This window comes from Hyperolius riggenbachi, chromosome 1 (assembly GCF_040937935.1).
Source record: "Hyperolius riggenbachi isolate aHypRig1 chromosome 1, aHypRig1.pri, whole genome shotgun sequence".
NCBI classification, from domain to species: Eukaryota; Metazoa; Chordata; class Amphibia; order Anura; family Hyperoliidae; genus Hyperolius; species Hyperolius riggenbachi.
In genome coordinates, this window is record NC_090646.1 from 358,213,900 (window position 1) to 358,230,775 (window position 16,876).

The 16,876-nt window shown below is 45.8% G+C and overlaps 1 protein-coding gene across 1 annotated transcript in view; it reads left to right on the forward strand.

Annotated features, from left to right (window-relative positions):
* CERS1 (ceramide synthase 1) overlaps positions 1-16,876 on the forward strand; it is a 95,965-nt gene that overhangs the window by 67,930 nt on the left and 11,159 nt on the right. The gene's annotated exons all lie outside the window — the stretch shown is intronic.

Genomic DNA, 16,876 nt, shown 5'->3' on the forward strand with positions numbered 1-16,876 from the left:
TCATAAATATTCTACAGAAGACTACAGTCTGGTACACACTTTCAATTATGATTGGCCAATCACTGATCAATTTTACCACCTTCATGTAGTATGAGAGTTTACCTACACAATCAGTTGACAATGAGTTGACCCTCATACTACATAGAGGTGGTAAGATATGCCAGTCATTGGCCAATCAAAATTGAGGGTATGTGCCAGGCTTAAATATCCATACACAAATCCAAATTTGAGGCAATGTACCACTTTCATGTGACATGAGGGCCAACATATTTTGAATACAATGAACAGATTGTGTAGGTAAGCTCTCATACTATATGGAAGTGATAAAATTGGCATAAAACTGGTCATTCCAAATTGGATGCATGTCTGCACCCTTAAGCCTCATACACTCAGGGCCTGTTCTAGACTTTTTGCTGCCTGAGGCAAACATGTGAGCATCCCCCCAGCAGCCTCTCCCATATAGGCCGGATCGGGCATCAGTGCACAGGCACATTCCCAGCTGCACGCGTCCTACATGTAGGACGCACGCCCGCAGTCGGGAGTACACTGCGCATGGGCATGACGTCACGATTACCTCAGGTCAGCCTAGTCAGGGCTAAGTCAGTCTGTGTATATAAAGAGCCATAATTTTAGCAGGCATAAGGCCTCTTTCACTCTACATGTGCTTCCAATTTGCGATTTTGACACGATTTTACATGCGATTCCGATTTGCGATTTTTAACCACTTAAGGACCGCCCCCAGCCGATGGGTGGCGGCAAAGTCCGGGCCCAAACGACCGCAATACGCCCATCGGCGGGGGCGGCTGCGGGAGTGGCTATGCGGCGATCGCGTCATTCGTGACGCGATCAGCCGCCGGGGACTGGCTCCGCCCACCGTTCGCTGTAACCCGCCGGCCGTTCGGAAGCGCCGGCGGGTTACTAGCACCCGGATCGCCGCTGCACGTATGTATAATAGGCTTTGTAATGTATACAAAGCCTATTATACTGGCTGCCTCCTGCCCTGGTGGTCCCAGTGTCCGAGGGACCACCAGGGCAGGCTGCAGCCACCCTAGTCTGCACCCAAGCACACTGATTTCCCCCCCCCTGCCCCCTGATCGCCCACAGCACCCCTCAGACCCCCCCCTGCCCACCCCCCAGACCACTGTTTGTACCCAGTCACCCCCCTAATCACCCATCAATCACTCCCTGTCACTATCTGTCAACGCTATTTTTTTTTTTAGTCCCTAATCTGCCCCCTACTCCCTCCTGATCACCCCCCCACCCCTCAGATTCTCCCCCCCCCCCTCCCCCCCCCCGTGTACTGTATGCATCTATCCCCCCTGATCACCTGTCAATCACCCGTCAATCACCCGTCAATCACCCCCTGTCACTGCTACCCATCAATCAGCCCCTAACCTGCCCCTTGCGGGCAATCTGATCACCCACCCACACCAATAGATCGCCCGCAGATCCGACATCCGATCACCTCCCAAGTGCAGTGTTTATATCTCTTCTCTCCTCTAAACACCCACTAATTACCCATCAATCACCCCCTATCACCACCTGTCACTGTTACCCATCAGATTAGACCCTAATCTGCCCCTTGCGGGCACCCAATCACCCGCCCACACGCTCAGATTGCCCTCAGACCCCCCCTTATCAATTCGCCAGTGCAATATTTACATCTGTTATTCCCTGTAATAACCCACTGATCACCTGTCAATCACCTATCAATCACCCCCTGTCACTGCCACCCATCAATCACCCCCTGTCACTGCCACCCATCAATCAGCCCCTAACCTGCCCCTTGCGGGCAATCTGATCACCCACCCACACCAATAGATCGCCCGCAGATCCGACATCAGATCACCTCCCAAGTGCAGTGTTTACATCTCTTTTCTCCTCTAAACACCCACTAATTACCCATCAATCACCCCCTATCACCACCTGTCACTGTTACCCATCAGATTAGACCCTAATCTGCCCCTTGCGGGCACCCAATCACCCGCCCACACGCTCAGATTGCCCTCAGACCCCCCCTTATCAATTCGCCAGTGCAATATTTACATCTGTTATTCCCTGTAATAACCCACTGATCACCTGTCAATCACCTATCAATCACCCCCTGTCACTGCCACCCATCAATCACCCCCTGTCACTGCCACCCATCAATCAGCCCCTAACCTGCCCCTTGCGGGCAATCTGATCACCCACCCACACCAATAGATCGCCCGCAGATCCGACATCAGATCACCTCCCAAGTGCAGTGTTTACATCTCTTCTCTCCTCTGAACACCCACTAATTACCCATCAATCACCCCCTATCACCACCTGTCACTGTTACCCATCAGATTAGACCCTAATCTGCCCCTTGCGGGCACCCAATCACCCGCCCACACGCTCAGATTGCCCTCAGACCCCCCCTTATCAATTCGCCAGTGCAATATTTACATCTGTTATTCCCTGTAATAACCCACTGATCACCTGTCAATCACCCCCTGTCACTGCCACCCATCAATCACCCCCTGTCACTGCCACCCATCAATCAGCCCCTAACCTGCCCCTTGCGGGCAATCTGATCACCCACCCACACCAATAGATCGCCCGCAGATCCGACATCAGATCATCTCCCAAGTGCAGTGTTTACATCTCTTCTCTCCTCTAAACACCCACTAATTACCCATCAATCACCCCCTATCACCACCTGTCACTGTTACCCATCAGATTAGACCCTAATCTGCCCCTTGCGGGCACCCAATCACCCGCCCACACGCTCAGATTGCCCTCAGACCCCCCCTTATCAATTCGCCAGTGCAATATTTACATCTGTTATTCCCTGTAATAACCCACTGATCACCTGTCAATCACCTATCAATCACCCTCTGTCACTGCCACCCATCAATCACCCCCTGTCACTGCCACCCATCAATCAGCCCCTAACCTGCCCCTTGCGGGCAATCTGATCACCCACCCACACCAATAGATCGCCCGCAGATCCGACATCAGATCACCTCCCAAGTGCAGTGTTTACATCTCTTCTCTCCTCTAAACACCCACTAATTACCCATCAATCACCCCCTATCACCACCTGTCACTGTTACTCATCAGATTAGACCCTAATCTGCCCCTTGCAGGCACCCAATCACCCGCCCACACCTCAGAACGCCCTCAGACCCCAGCCCTGATCACCTCGCTAGTGCATTGCTTGCATCTATTCCCCCCTCTAATCACACCTTGAGACACCCATCAATCACCTCCTGTCACCCCCTAGCACACCTACCCATCAGATCAGGCCCTAATTTGCCCCGTGTGGGCTCCTGATCACTCGGCCAAACCCTCAGATCCCCCTCAGACCCCTTTCCGATCACCTCCCCAGTGCATTGATTGCATCTATTTTCCCCTCTAACCGCCCCCTGAGACACCCATCAATCACCTCCTGTCACCCCCCTAGCACTCCTATCCATCAGTTCAGGCCCTAAACATCCTGTCATCTAAGAGGCCACCCTGCTTATGACCGGTTCCACAAAATTTGCCCCCTCATAGACCACCTGTCATCAAAATTCGCAGATGCTTATACCCCTGAACAGTCATTTTGAGAAATTTGGTTTCCAGACTACTCACAGTTTTGGGCCCGTAAAATGCCAGGGCAGTATAGGAACCCCACAAGTGACCCCATTTTAGAAAGAAGACACCCCAAGGTATTCTGTTAGGTGTATGATGAGTTCATAGAAGATTTTATTTTTGTCAAAAGTTAGCGGAAATTGGATTTTTATTGTTTTTTTCACAAAGTGTCATTTTTCACTAACTTGTGACAAAAAATAAAATCTTCTATGAACTCACCATACCCCTAACGGAATACCTTGGGGTGTCTTCTTTCTAAAATGGGGTCACTTGTGGGGTTCCTATACTGCCCTTGCATTTTACGGGCCCAAAACTGTGAGTAGTCTGGAAACCAAATTTCTCAAAATGACCTGTGAATAGGACGTTAGGCCCCTTAGCGCACCTAGGCTGCAAAAAAGTGTCACACATGTGGTATCGCCATACTCAGGAGAAGTAGTATAATGTGTTTTGTGGTGTATTTTTACACATACCCATGCTGGGTGGGAGAAATCTCTCTGTAAATGGACAATTGTGTGTAAAAAAAATCAAAAATGTGTCATTTACAGAGATATTTCTCCCACCCAGCATGTTTATATGTAAAAATACACCACAAAACACATTATACTACTTCTTCTGAGTACGGCGATACCACATGTGTGACACTTTTTTGCAGCCTAACTGTGCTAAGGGGCCCAAAGTCCAGTGAGTACCTTTAGGATTTCACAGGTCATTTTGAGACATTTGGGTTCAAGACTACTCCTCACGGTTTAGGGCCCCTAAAATGCCAGGGCAGTATAGGAACCCCACAAGTGACCCCATTTTAGAAAGAAGACACCCCAAGGTATTCTGTTAGGTGTATGATGAGTTCATAGAAGATTTTATTTTTTGTCACAAGTTAGCGGAAATTGATATGTATTGTTTTTTTTTTCACAAAGTGTCATTTTCCGCTAACTTGTGACAAAAAAAAAATCTTCTATGAACTCACCATACTCCTAACAGAATACCTTGGGGTGTCTTCTTTCTAAAATGGGGTCACTTGTGGGGTTCCTATACTGCCCTGGCATTTTAGGGGCCCTAAACCGTGAGCAGTAGTCTAGAATCCAAATGCCTCAAAATGACCTGTGAATAGGACGTTAGGCCCCTTAGCGCACCTAGGTTGCAAAAAAGTGTCACACATGTGGTATCGCCGTACTCAGAAGAAGTAGTATATTGTGTTTTGGGGTGTATTTTTACACATACCCATGCTGGGTGGGGGAAATCTCTCTGTAAATGGACAATTGTGTGTAAAAAAAAATCAAACAATCGTCATTTACAGAGATATTTCTACCACCCAGCATGGGTATGTGTAAAAATACACCCCAAAACACATTATACTACTTCTCCTGAGTACGGCGGTACCACATGTGTGGCACTTTTTTGCACCCTAAGTGTGCTAAGGGGCCCAAAGTCCAATGAGTACCTTTAGGATTTCACAGGTCATTTTGCGACATTTGGTTTCAAGACTACTCCTCACGGTTTAGGGCCCCTAAAATGCCAGGGCAGTATAGGAACCCCACAAATGACCCCATTTTAGAAAGAAGACACCCCAAGGTATTCCGTTAGGAGTATGGTGAGTTCATAGAAGATTTTATTTTTTGTCACAAGTTAGTGGAAAATGACACTTTGTGAAAAAAAACAATTAAAATCAATTTCCGCTAACTTGTGACAAAAAAAAAAATCTTCTATGAACTCACCATCCTCCTAACGGAATACCTTGGGGTGTCTTCTTTCTAAAATGGGGTAATTTGTGGGGTTCCTATACTGTCCTGGCATTTTAGGGGCCCTAAACCGTGAGGAGTAGTCTTGAAATGAAATTTCTCAAAATGACCTGTGAAATCCTAAAGGTACTCATTGAACTTTGGGCCCCTTAGCGCAGTTAGGGTGCAAAAAAGTGCCACACATGTGGTATCGCCGTACTCAGGAGAAGTAGTATAATGTGTTTTGGGGTGTATTTTTCCACATACCCATGCTGAGTGGGAGAAATATCTCTATAAATAGACAATTGTGTGTAAAAAAAAAATAAAACAATTGTCATTTACGGAGATATTTCTCCCACCCAGCATGGGTATGTGTAAAAATACACCCCAAAACACATTATACTACTTCTCCTGAGTACGGCAATACCACATGTGTGGCACTTTTTTGCAGCCTAACTGCGCTAAGGGGCCCAAAGTCCAATGAGCATCTTTAGGCTTTACAGGGGTGCTTACAATTAGGCACCCCCCAAAATGCCAGGACAGTGAACACACCCCACAAATTTTGGAAAGTAGACACTTCAAGGTATTCAGAGAGGAGCATAGTGAGTCCGTGGCAGATTTAATTTTTTTTTGTTGCAAGTTAGAAGAAATGGAAACTTTTTTTTTTTTTTTTTTACAAAGTGTCATTTTCCGCTAACTTGTGACAAAAAATAAAATCTTCTATGAACTCACCATGCCTCTCACTGAATACTTTGGGATGTCTTCTTTCCAAAATGGGGTCATTTGTGGGGTATTTGTACTATCCTGGAATTTTAGCCCCTCATGAAACCTGACAAGTGCGCAGAAAAGATAGAGATGCTTGAAAATGGGAAAATTCACTTTTGGCACCATAGTTTGTAAACGCTATAACTTTTACCCAATCCAATAAATATACACTCAATGGTTTTTTTTATTTATCAAAGACGTAGCAGAATAACTTTCGCGCTCAAATGTATAGGAAATTTTACTTTATTTGAAAAATGTCAGCACAGCAAGTTAAAAAAGTCATTTTTTTTGCCAAAATTCATGTCTTTTTTGATGAATATAATAAAAACTAAAACTCGCAGCAGCAATCAAATAGCAGCAAAAGAAAGCTGTATTTGTGACAAGAAAAGGAGGTAAAATTCCTTTAGGTGGTAGGTTGTATGACCGAGCAATAAACCGTGAAAGCTGCAGTGGTCTGAATGGAGAAAAAGGCTCTGGTCCTTAAGGGGCGAAAAGACTGTGGTCCTCAAGTGGTTAATCGGGACTGCGTGCTGCATTTTTTCTGCCTTTTTCATTTTGCCTTGATAGCATCTAGGGCAGTGGTCTTTAAACTAAGGCCCCTGAGGCTTTTTTACTGCTTGGTTGATGCACATATTTTCTCGTTGTTGTAATCAGTATTGCATTTCTATCCTTTGGAGGAGGGTCGTGAATGGCTTGTTCTAGGAGGTGAGAGCCCTGGAGCAAGCTGTATGCACCTATTCCCCCCCCCCCCCCCCCTCTGGAGTTTTGCGTGAGAGCTACCCCTGAGCCCTACAAGCTTGAGGGGCCCATGCTTCACTCCTTTCTTATGTGTCGCGCACAGGTCATGCTCATGCAGCAGAACACAATGGACGTTAAGGTAAGTGCCTGTCTTTAATTTTGGGAGGTGGGTGCGGCAGCTCTTCCCGGCGCTGGCCATGCTGGGGGGGTCGCCTGCACCTTCCAGCCTCCCCCTCCAGGGTGCTGCTGTGTGGATTCCAGGCAGTGAGAGGGCTTGTGGCCGTCCGGTTGTATGGGGGCATTGGGGAGCCTCCCCGTTGCGCTCCTGGATAATGCTAATGTAGCATGAGCTAATCCCCGTAGGGCAACCGCTTTGCGGTATTAGTTTTAGACCCTGCATATTTTGGCATGCAAAAACAAATGCATATTTGCATGAGCAATGTTATAAACTGTTCTTATCACCTTGCTTCGACACCATCGTCTCACAGACTGTGAGATCACTTGACTCTCCACACAGCAAACAGGAAATAGACTTTCTCAGGCTTCTCCAATGTTTCCGTTATTTATTCAAGTCACAGAAAGACAGATAGATACAGTCATCATATCCTAGCTATGCCGATCTTCATGTTGCATTACAAGCTCTTGATTAGACTCCCTACCGAAGTCTATCAGGTACCTTCTTCCTACCTACGTTACACTAAACTACCTATGTACATAGCATACATTATATCAGCTTACATAAAGGAAGAACATGCTTAGAGAAATAATTGGGTTCCAGTCAGTATTGCGAGCTAGTGAGGAATCAAGAAGCAGAAGTGCCCTCTGCATCGCTCGCTCCAGATTTAATACCGACTAGGAAAGAGTTAAATCTGACATCATCTTCGCCACCCCCTATATCAGTCTATTGGTGGACCCACTCGTGGCGTCATCATACCCGCCTACTCGATTAATAATCAATGAGACATTTGACATACATGCAGGAATGTGAATATTTACAAAACATGACTGATGTTTATTGTTCCAGGCCCAGGTCAGGGAGACCTGCGGCCTTGTTCAGAACAGCTTCTTGGTATGTTCTAGTTCTGCTGACAGAACTGCAGATTTTCTCTCTTCAGAGAAAATCCTCTTAAAGGGCAGGTCTGCTCATCAAGCCTTTTTGACTAACTCAGTCCAAATAACTGAGGCCTACTTAAATTATAACAATCCCCCCTAAAACGGCTTGACCCGCAGATCCCAGCGTCTGAACCTCCCAGTACCTGGTTTCTTTCGTTTATGTTTCACTTTTCGATGTTCGTGCTCACACAACTTCTCTGCTCTCGGTGGTTACCCCTGGAAGAGAGAGAGCAAGACCTCTTGGTCTTCCTGGAACCAGGCTCTCTGGGGAAGCCCTACTTCTAAGTCCCTCTATACCACATGCTCAGCATTTGCGTCACTTGCGTATCACTCACAAACTTGCATGACCACAGAAAAGTGAAACTCGTTTGGTTGTTACAAAACGGAGCAGTGCCAGGTGCCTTCTAAAAGAGCGCCTTTATACAATCAGCTCCATCACAGGTACTACTAAACCTATACCCGTAACCCTGTATATCCCTTAATTTAAACTATTGGTTCCGGAGATTGTTTATGAGGCACCAATCTCTGGACCAGGTTAATTTATTTTACGTCATTTTAACCCGCAACCTCACCTGGATAATGATGCCTAAAGTTGTCATGCCCATCCAGACGACCAGTGGGTGTAGAAAGAACTTTGGAACTGCAGATGCCCCGTCCGAGTGTCCCTGGAACATCACCGGAACCTTTGTCCACCAGGGCAGACTGGAACTCACCTGCTCATTTTTGTGCTCTACCTCGTTAAGATCACCTGTATCATGGTGAAATCTTACCTTTAACTTAGTGTACTGTTTGTTTAACCTTTGTAACAAAATGTGGTCATCTTGGATCAAACCCTGTTCCCCTTCGTCCCATGTCGTGTTCTCTTTCAGGACGGGAACTACCCGTGAAACTTTGACCTTTAGAGTTCTCTTAACAATTTGAGAAACAACGTCATCCAGCCTGGATGACAGGATCCATATGGGATCTCCACTCACACAATATGTTCCCCTTGGAAAATCCCCCTTATCGGAACAATTATGAGAATATACCTTGAATGTATCATTAGACCTTATGTTAAAAAACCAAACCCTTCCTTCAGCCACGGGAACTATTGGTTTGGCTTCAGGGTGGATCTTTTGAATGGTAGCCTCGCATTCTGCGTTATTGAGCCTGTAGGCTTCTTCACTAAATTTGGCTTGCCCCGGCCAACGCAGATACTTCTGCAAGAATTGCCCGCATGAGGACAACTCTACTTGCTTCACCTCCCCGTCTAGCACCAAAAAAGGTTGACCTCTCAGGTCCTGGTGTAAGACACGGGTTGAGGTGGGAACTAAGGAAGTAGCGGTGCCTAAAGGAATGTTGCACCGTTTCCATTTGTTCACCCAAACATCTCGAAGCTGCCATGCAAAAGATCCTTCTCCAGAAAAATTAATATACCTCCCCTTGTCCAATCTCTCGCTGACAAAATATGTCCCCAGCTGTCCTGATTGGACCTCTTCCCCCCTTATGTCCTGAGGCACACTATGTACCGGAGGTCGGGAAGACTGTACTCTCTGCAATCTTTCGATTAACAGTACCTCATCACTTACCCAACTATCATGAGGATAAGCTGCTGCATATGGACTGTGTAATATCGTCCCCTGTTGTGACCCGTGTGGTGTGAATGGGGTTCCCTGTGTGGGCTTTCCCTCCCCCGGGACCGCTCTCCCCACCCTCTTTGTCACCTGGAAATGTGGCTTGATCTCGATTGTTACTTCTTGTTTCGAGAACCACCCACCCTTGGCTTTCCAGCCTTTACGTGTGTATAGTTGTTTCAGAGGCACTCTCTGTTGGTAGCTCCAGAGTGTGATGTGGTCCCCTGCGTCTCTCTGGTAAGAGAATTGACGCCTCCTGCTCGTTCCTCTCCAATCTGGACCCATCTCACTCTGCATAACCAAGACAAGGTACCCCTGAATCACACACTCCACCTTTTGCATGTACCCATTGTACTGCAATGTACCTTTTAACAAACCTTTGGATCGGTGCATCGATTCTGGGAGTGTGGCATTCAATAGCAGATTTACACTGCCATTAAATTCCCACTGCCCGCACACTTGACCCTTCAGACCTTTCACCCACCTTGTGCCATGAAATTTGCTTTCTCCTGGCACAAGTGCTCTTTTCCTCCGTCCCTGCATGGTCCGTCTGTGCCAAGCGGAGGGAGGTGTGAAAGGATTAGTACCTTTGTCACCAAACATTAACATGCTTGGGCCTTGCATTCTCATTAACCCCTTATTATACATGAGAATGTCCTCTCTTCGTTCTCCTAGGACGAAATGGCAACCTAGGATCACCATCAGCACGGTACTCCTCATTATAAAAGCACCACCTTGGGAAAGAAAAACATTAGCAATTTGCACTATGCTTTGCTCAGACAGTTTTTTTAGTCTCTTTCCGATCTCCGAAATCTCGTGTTTTAGTCTCTTTCCGATTTCAGGAATCTCGTGTTTTAGTCTCTTTCCAATTTCAGGAATCTCGTGTTCCTCCAAGCTTAGATTGGCATCTGGAACCTTTCGCTTATCCGACTGACATCTCCATCTTTGCTGCCAGCACTGCAGCTGTCTCAATTCCATATTGCCAAACACCTGAAATCGAAATACAAACAAATCAATTCTTATTAATGATTTGGGATTCGCCCTGCGGCTTGTACTCTTTACACTTTAAATTGATCAATATATACCGTAATTGATCTCGTTGCTTTATGGTTCTCATGAACTCTGTTTACTCTTATTGGTAGATTGGAGTTAAACTTCACCCCCCCTACCTCAGTACTATCCTCAGTACTTACCTGTTTACAATATGCTCCCGCGGACTTCACCTATGGAAGCTCGCTTCACCTTTGGAAGCTCTCACCCCATTGCAGCTCACTCCACATCCCCCCTCATCTGTCCATGCGCGGCCGTCGCATGCACAGATTATGGATGCCACACCTGATGCTGCTTTGCAGGTGAGCCTGCAATGCTCTTACTCATTATCGCATTTACTTATCTAGAACTTCATCGCGATACCAGCTCTGCTAGAAGTTCTGTGTGTTGTACCCTCTGATCCATGTTTGCCGTGCCACTACCCCCAGACTTCACAAAAAAAACGTCTGCCTCCCTGTAGGAAGGAGCACTTTACACTTAAACTACACAGGGTGCAGGGCTAAGCATACCAGCGTCACATGCCTGTATGCAGATCCCTGAATGCCCACATGGAAGGTAGTCACATGGCAAACAGCGTACTGATACACTGTCACTCTGTAAACGGCAATTTTATCATCTGCATAATTGCCCCATGAACTGTTGTCAGTCCTTGTTCTTTGTGCTACAATTGATAAGAGCTGGAAAAAACATATTTGACCAATCAGTGGACGAAAAAAAACGCACAAAAAAAACAGCCCCAGCCCAGCATAGACCTCTCAGTCCAGCTCTGGCCCTGTCCACGACAAAAACCGGAAAAAACGTTACCGCTCTGCAGAAGCGGCGACGGAAACCCGAATTGGTCAACTCCCTTTTTTCCAACTCCGGCACCCCCCTGATGCACTGTCCCCCCCTATACTCTATTGGGAACTCATGCTGCACCACCCATTAAGGTGCCCCACTTACAGGAATAATCCCATAAGCAACCCAGTACAGGACCTTTCCTGATCTGCACTGCTACGTGTGTCCCTGCACCTAGCTGGGAAACACTTCCTATTCTGGCATTCCTGTCCATGGACCCAGGGAAAAGCTCTGGGGAAATACTCTGAGAACCGAGACACACAGGAGAATGTCTCTGTATTTCTACCCCCCTTCCTTTCAGCTGCTCTGCCCGGAGCCGCGAGCACAGCCTGACGTGACGTGGATCCCCCAGCCCCTCCTCCCCCCCTGCCATGACGTGTGGGGGCCATGACTCTCGGGGGCGGGCTCTCTCCACTGCCGCCATTTTGAGTCCTGGACTGCCAGCTAAGATGGCTGCTCCCATAACAGCCTCTCGTTCCTATACCTTATGAAAGAAAACAAACTCAAATAGAACATACATTTATTTTATGCATAGTTACACACAGCATCTATCCACAGTGCACAAAAATCAGCCTCAGCATTCCTTCACGTCTTAGCTGTAATCCGAACTGCAATCAGACATACGGATCCCCAGAGACGTAGGAATCTTTCTCACTCTATCACAGACATAACTAAGAACCGCCCGAGCGAGCTATACGACTCCAAACCACTGTAACTGTTTTAACTGTTAACATCCCAGCTCGAACTTCAACACAATACAGACATTGAAAAAACATGTTAGCAGCAGCACCGACTGGAAATGCGAGAAACGTGCAGAACATCTCACAAACAGAAAGACACTCGCTTTCCTCCTCTCTCCCTCTATCCCCTCTCTCCACAACTCATCTGCAGCTTATCTCAGCCATAACTCAGAACTATTACAGCGCTATTACTGAGACGAACAACAGACGAGCTGGCTGAACAACATAACAGATGCAGATATTTACAAGCATGTTAGCAACTCTGACTGGAAACGCGCGGAGGAAAGACAAACAAAAACCTCACCCATTATCTCAGCTGTCCCTCTGCGAACTTCCACAGCTACCCAGAGACAAGGGCTGTCCACCCAGCTCCCCGAGAAAAACGTACTTCTAAGTTTTACAACTGTTCTCTCCTGTCTACTCTGCTACCTCTCCCCCCTGTCCACCACTAACACTGTTGGTTTCCCTCTGCCGCGGGGGACCCCCCCCCCCTTATCTATCATCCTGCCCAGTCTCTGGACAGGGAGAGAAAAACAAAACAAAACCCAGAGAGAGAGAAAACAAAACATCTGCCACACAGGAACATTGAATCCTAAGAAACAATCAAAGCGCATAAACCCTGAAAACACGTTCTGTATTTACATCGGAGCTGCACCTCTCCTCACCCCTCCCTTCACGCACAGGAGAGATGAGAAGCCCGCAGCCTCCACTCTGCAATTAACACAGAATGTACACATTAACACAGATAACGCCATATAACAACGTAAAACATACTTGCCTGAGCAGAAGACTTTGTAAGCCTGCGAATTCGACCAGCTTTTGGCAACTTTCCACGACACTGAGTGGATCTCTGGAACTACTGAGCGTCAGCTCTGTGTACCCACACTGGCTCAGCGGATCAATCTCCAGCGGCAGCTGCCAGCCGGCCTCGGAGCTTCCAGACACCTGCGATCCGGTTTAGGCTAGGACTGATGTGCACTTTCAGTCTAAGTTTAACATCCACGAGTGTCGCCGCTGGTTCTCTCGAATTGCAGCCCGTGTGTGCTCGGCTCCCACACACTACTCACACCAGCTTATCAGTCTCAGCTTGATAAGCTTTACAGTCCGTGTCCGTCTATTCCGCTTGTTTTGCTGTGGAATATCTTGAAACCATTTTCCTTCGGCCCCGGCCCCGTCTGCCTGTATTGCTAGGCAGGGAAGGATTTCAGGCACCACTGTTATAAACTGTTCTTATCACCTTGCTTCGACACCATCGTCTCACAGACTGTGAGATCACTTGACTCTCCACACAGCAAACAGGAAATAGACTTTCTCAGGCTTCTCCAATGTTTCCGTTATTTATTCAAGTCACAGAAAGACAGATAGATACAGTCATCATATCCTAGCTATGCCGATCTTCATGTTGCATTACAAGCTCTTGATTAGACTCCCTACCGAAGTCTATCAGGTACCTTCTTCCTACCTACGTTACACTAAACTACCTATGTACATAGCATACATTATATCAGCTTACATAAAGGAAGAACATGCTTAGAGAAATAATTGGGTTCCAGTCAGTATTGCGAGCTAGTGAGGAAGGAAGAAGCAGAAGTGCCCTCTCCATCGCTCGCTCCAGATTTAATACCGACTAGGAAAGAGTTAAATCTGACATCATCTTCGCCACCCCCTATATCAGTCTATTGGTGGACCCACTCGTGGCGTCATCATACCCGCCTACTCGATTAATAATCAATGAGACATTTGACATACATGCAGGAATGTGAATATTTACAAAACATGACTGATGTTTATTGTTCCAGGCCCAGGTCAGGGAGACCTGCGGCCTTGTTCAGAACAGCTTCTTGGTATGTTCTAGTTCTGCTGACAGAACTGCAGATTTTCTCTCTTCAGAGAAAATCCCCTTAAAGGGCAGGTCTGCTCATCAAGCCTTTTTGACTAACTCAGTCCAAATAACTGAGGCCTACTTAAATTATAACAAGCAATGTCTCGTGATTAGCCAATAGGCCAAATTTGCAAAGCCAGATTTATCAGGTACTACTTGGTTGATGCACACATTTTCTCTTTGTTGTAATCATTTTATGTATACTCCGGCCCCCCAGCAGTCTGAAGTATGTTGACCCGGCCCCTTGAAACAAAACGGTTGGGGAAATCGGACTCCCAAATCGGAATCGCAAATCGGATTTGCAGTGTGCAGGGGGCCTAAAACCGATTTGGTCAGGGTGCAAAAGGGAGGGGATAACTGTATTAACTCTAATGGTCAAAGCTTTTGCAAGAATCTTAATATCCACAGTCAGAAACTAAATGGGCCTATAGGACTCACAACGGAGGGGATCCTTACCATGCTTGGGTAGTACTACAATGAGGCCCTGCCTCATGGATTCTGGAAGCAGACGCTTTCTTGTTCGTTGCCAACTTTAGCATTCTAGTCACCTACAATGTATGTAATGTCTTTCTTGGGTGTTGTGTCCAGTAGCTGTTGCAAATCATCATAAAACTGTTCTACCATTCACTCATCAGCATATGTTGTTGTAGCATAAACTTGCCAGAATGCACCATACACCAAATAATATCAATAACGTGCAGGCAATTTAGGAGACTTGTCAGGACTTGGGTAGATTCATTTTTCAAAAGAAGCATTTTAAATGAGGCTGATGAGGTGATGATAATTAGTTTTATTTTTTATTAAAAGTTTGGATCTACTTGAAATTGAGACAAAAAGTCAGTCATATATGCCATTTAATACATACACATTTTTCATTGTATTTACATTTTCAATTTGCAGTTCCATTGTGTATGCAAAACAAAAAATAATAAAACCCCTTTTAAATATTGATCTAGTTCACGCCCTTTAAAAGCAGTGTGTTTTGTAGGTTTGCCTATTAATTGCAGTAACATTCCTGTTTTAATAATGCAGAATGAATATTAAAAGAAGTCATAGGTTATATTTGCACGTGGTACTTCTAATTTCATAAAAACTGCAGTTATGTATCTTAGTGTCATGAGAAATATAGTCATACTGTTAAGGAAAACTTCAGGTTCAATAAAATCAGAGTTTGCATTTATAATTGATATGCAAACCACTTTGCATTGTAATGTGTCTAAAAATTACATCATAAAAATTACACATTTCCATTCTAGTATGTGTTCAATTAGTTTTTTCTTTGTTTTTGTAATTGAGATCTATTTCCAGGCAATAATGACAACAGTACAATCACAGGCAAGAGTATTTCTGACCTTTTAGGTGCACCAGGCAAGAAAGCATAGTCTAGACCAGTGTTCCCCAAACCTGTCCTCAAGGCCCACCAACGGTACGTTTTGTGGAAATCCACAGAGTTTGTTCATCAGCTATGCTGAGAAACTAATTACCCCACCTGTGTGAATCCTTGTGGTTTCCTGCAAAACATGTACTGTTTGTGGGCCTTGAGGACAGGGTTGGGGAGCTCTGGTCTAGACTATGATACATGCGCTACACAATACATACATAGTCATATGTCTATTGTAGGGACTAGATTGTGAGCCCCTCTGATGGACAGTTAGTGACATGACAATGTAAAATGCATCTTTGCTGCCCTTCTTATCAGTGTTACATAGAAAAACCACCTCATAACTTGTTAGAGATGCAGTACATACAGAGATGTGCTGACTGGAGGCAAACGTTCAACAGATGGGGAATCCTCTTGTGTGGAAAGCAGGTCCTCTCAGTGTGTTCTCTTTACTCCAAATTATCCTCAAAGAATAAACAGATCATAACAAATCATAATGCAATCCTGTTTGCAACTTCTCTGATAGGAGTCCACCACCAACTCATCCAATTATTCTGCCGCTAGAGACACCAAGCTCCTAGACACTTACCTGACGTCTGATGTAGCATGTCATGCTCTCCTGACACTGTGGCACCCTGTTGCTCTGCGCAGACCCGCTGGACCAGTTGTAAGCACCGCCTTCTCTGCTTCTTGTAACACTTGATCTCCAGCAAAAACATCTCCATAGCTCCTGATAGGGCTCCCCATTGGTCCACTAGGTGCCTAATTTTAGAACTTGCCAGTGCATATCACTGGTGATGTTAGGAATTGCATAGTGCCCAGGACCTCTAGTGAGCCTGGTCCAGAGGCAGCAAAACAAGGTCAAACCATAATCCTGTCAGCACCATGTCTCACTGATAGGATAAGGTTCTTATATTGGATTTCAGTGTATGCCTTTTGCCAAACACCTTTCAGTAAATATGTTCTGTTTTTGTTTTATTCTTCTAATAGATTTAGACTTATCTACTTGGCAATTATCAAATTGTAAATGAGCAACAATGTTCTTTTTGAATAGTAGTGGGTTTCTTCTTGCAACCTTGCTATACAATCTCTCTTGATGGTGGACTCATAAACAGACATTCACCAATGCAGGAGAGACTTTTAGATCCTTTGACATTAGCATGGAGTTCCCAGAGCATTGCACAGCTTGCTGTTTCTGCAGTGTCTGTTGGTGACACATTTTAGAGGAGGTAACAATGGTGAATTGTCTTCATGTGTGCGTGATGTGCCTGACAGAGGACCGATGGAGTCTCATGTCTTTATACACAGTTTTGTAACCCTTTCCAGTCTGGTGAGCATCGGTAACTGTTTATCGGAGGTCTTGAGAAATCTCCATAACAAACTTTCACAAATCTGTGTTGGGTTCTAGTTCTAGGACTTGCATGAAGAACAGATCAGGTTTT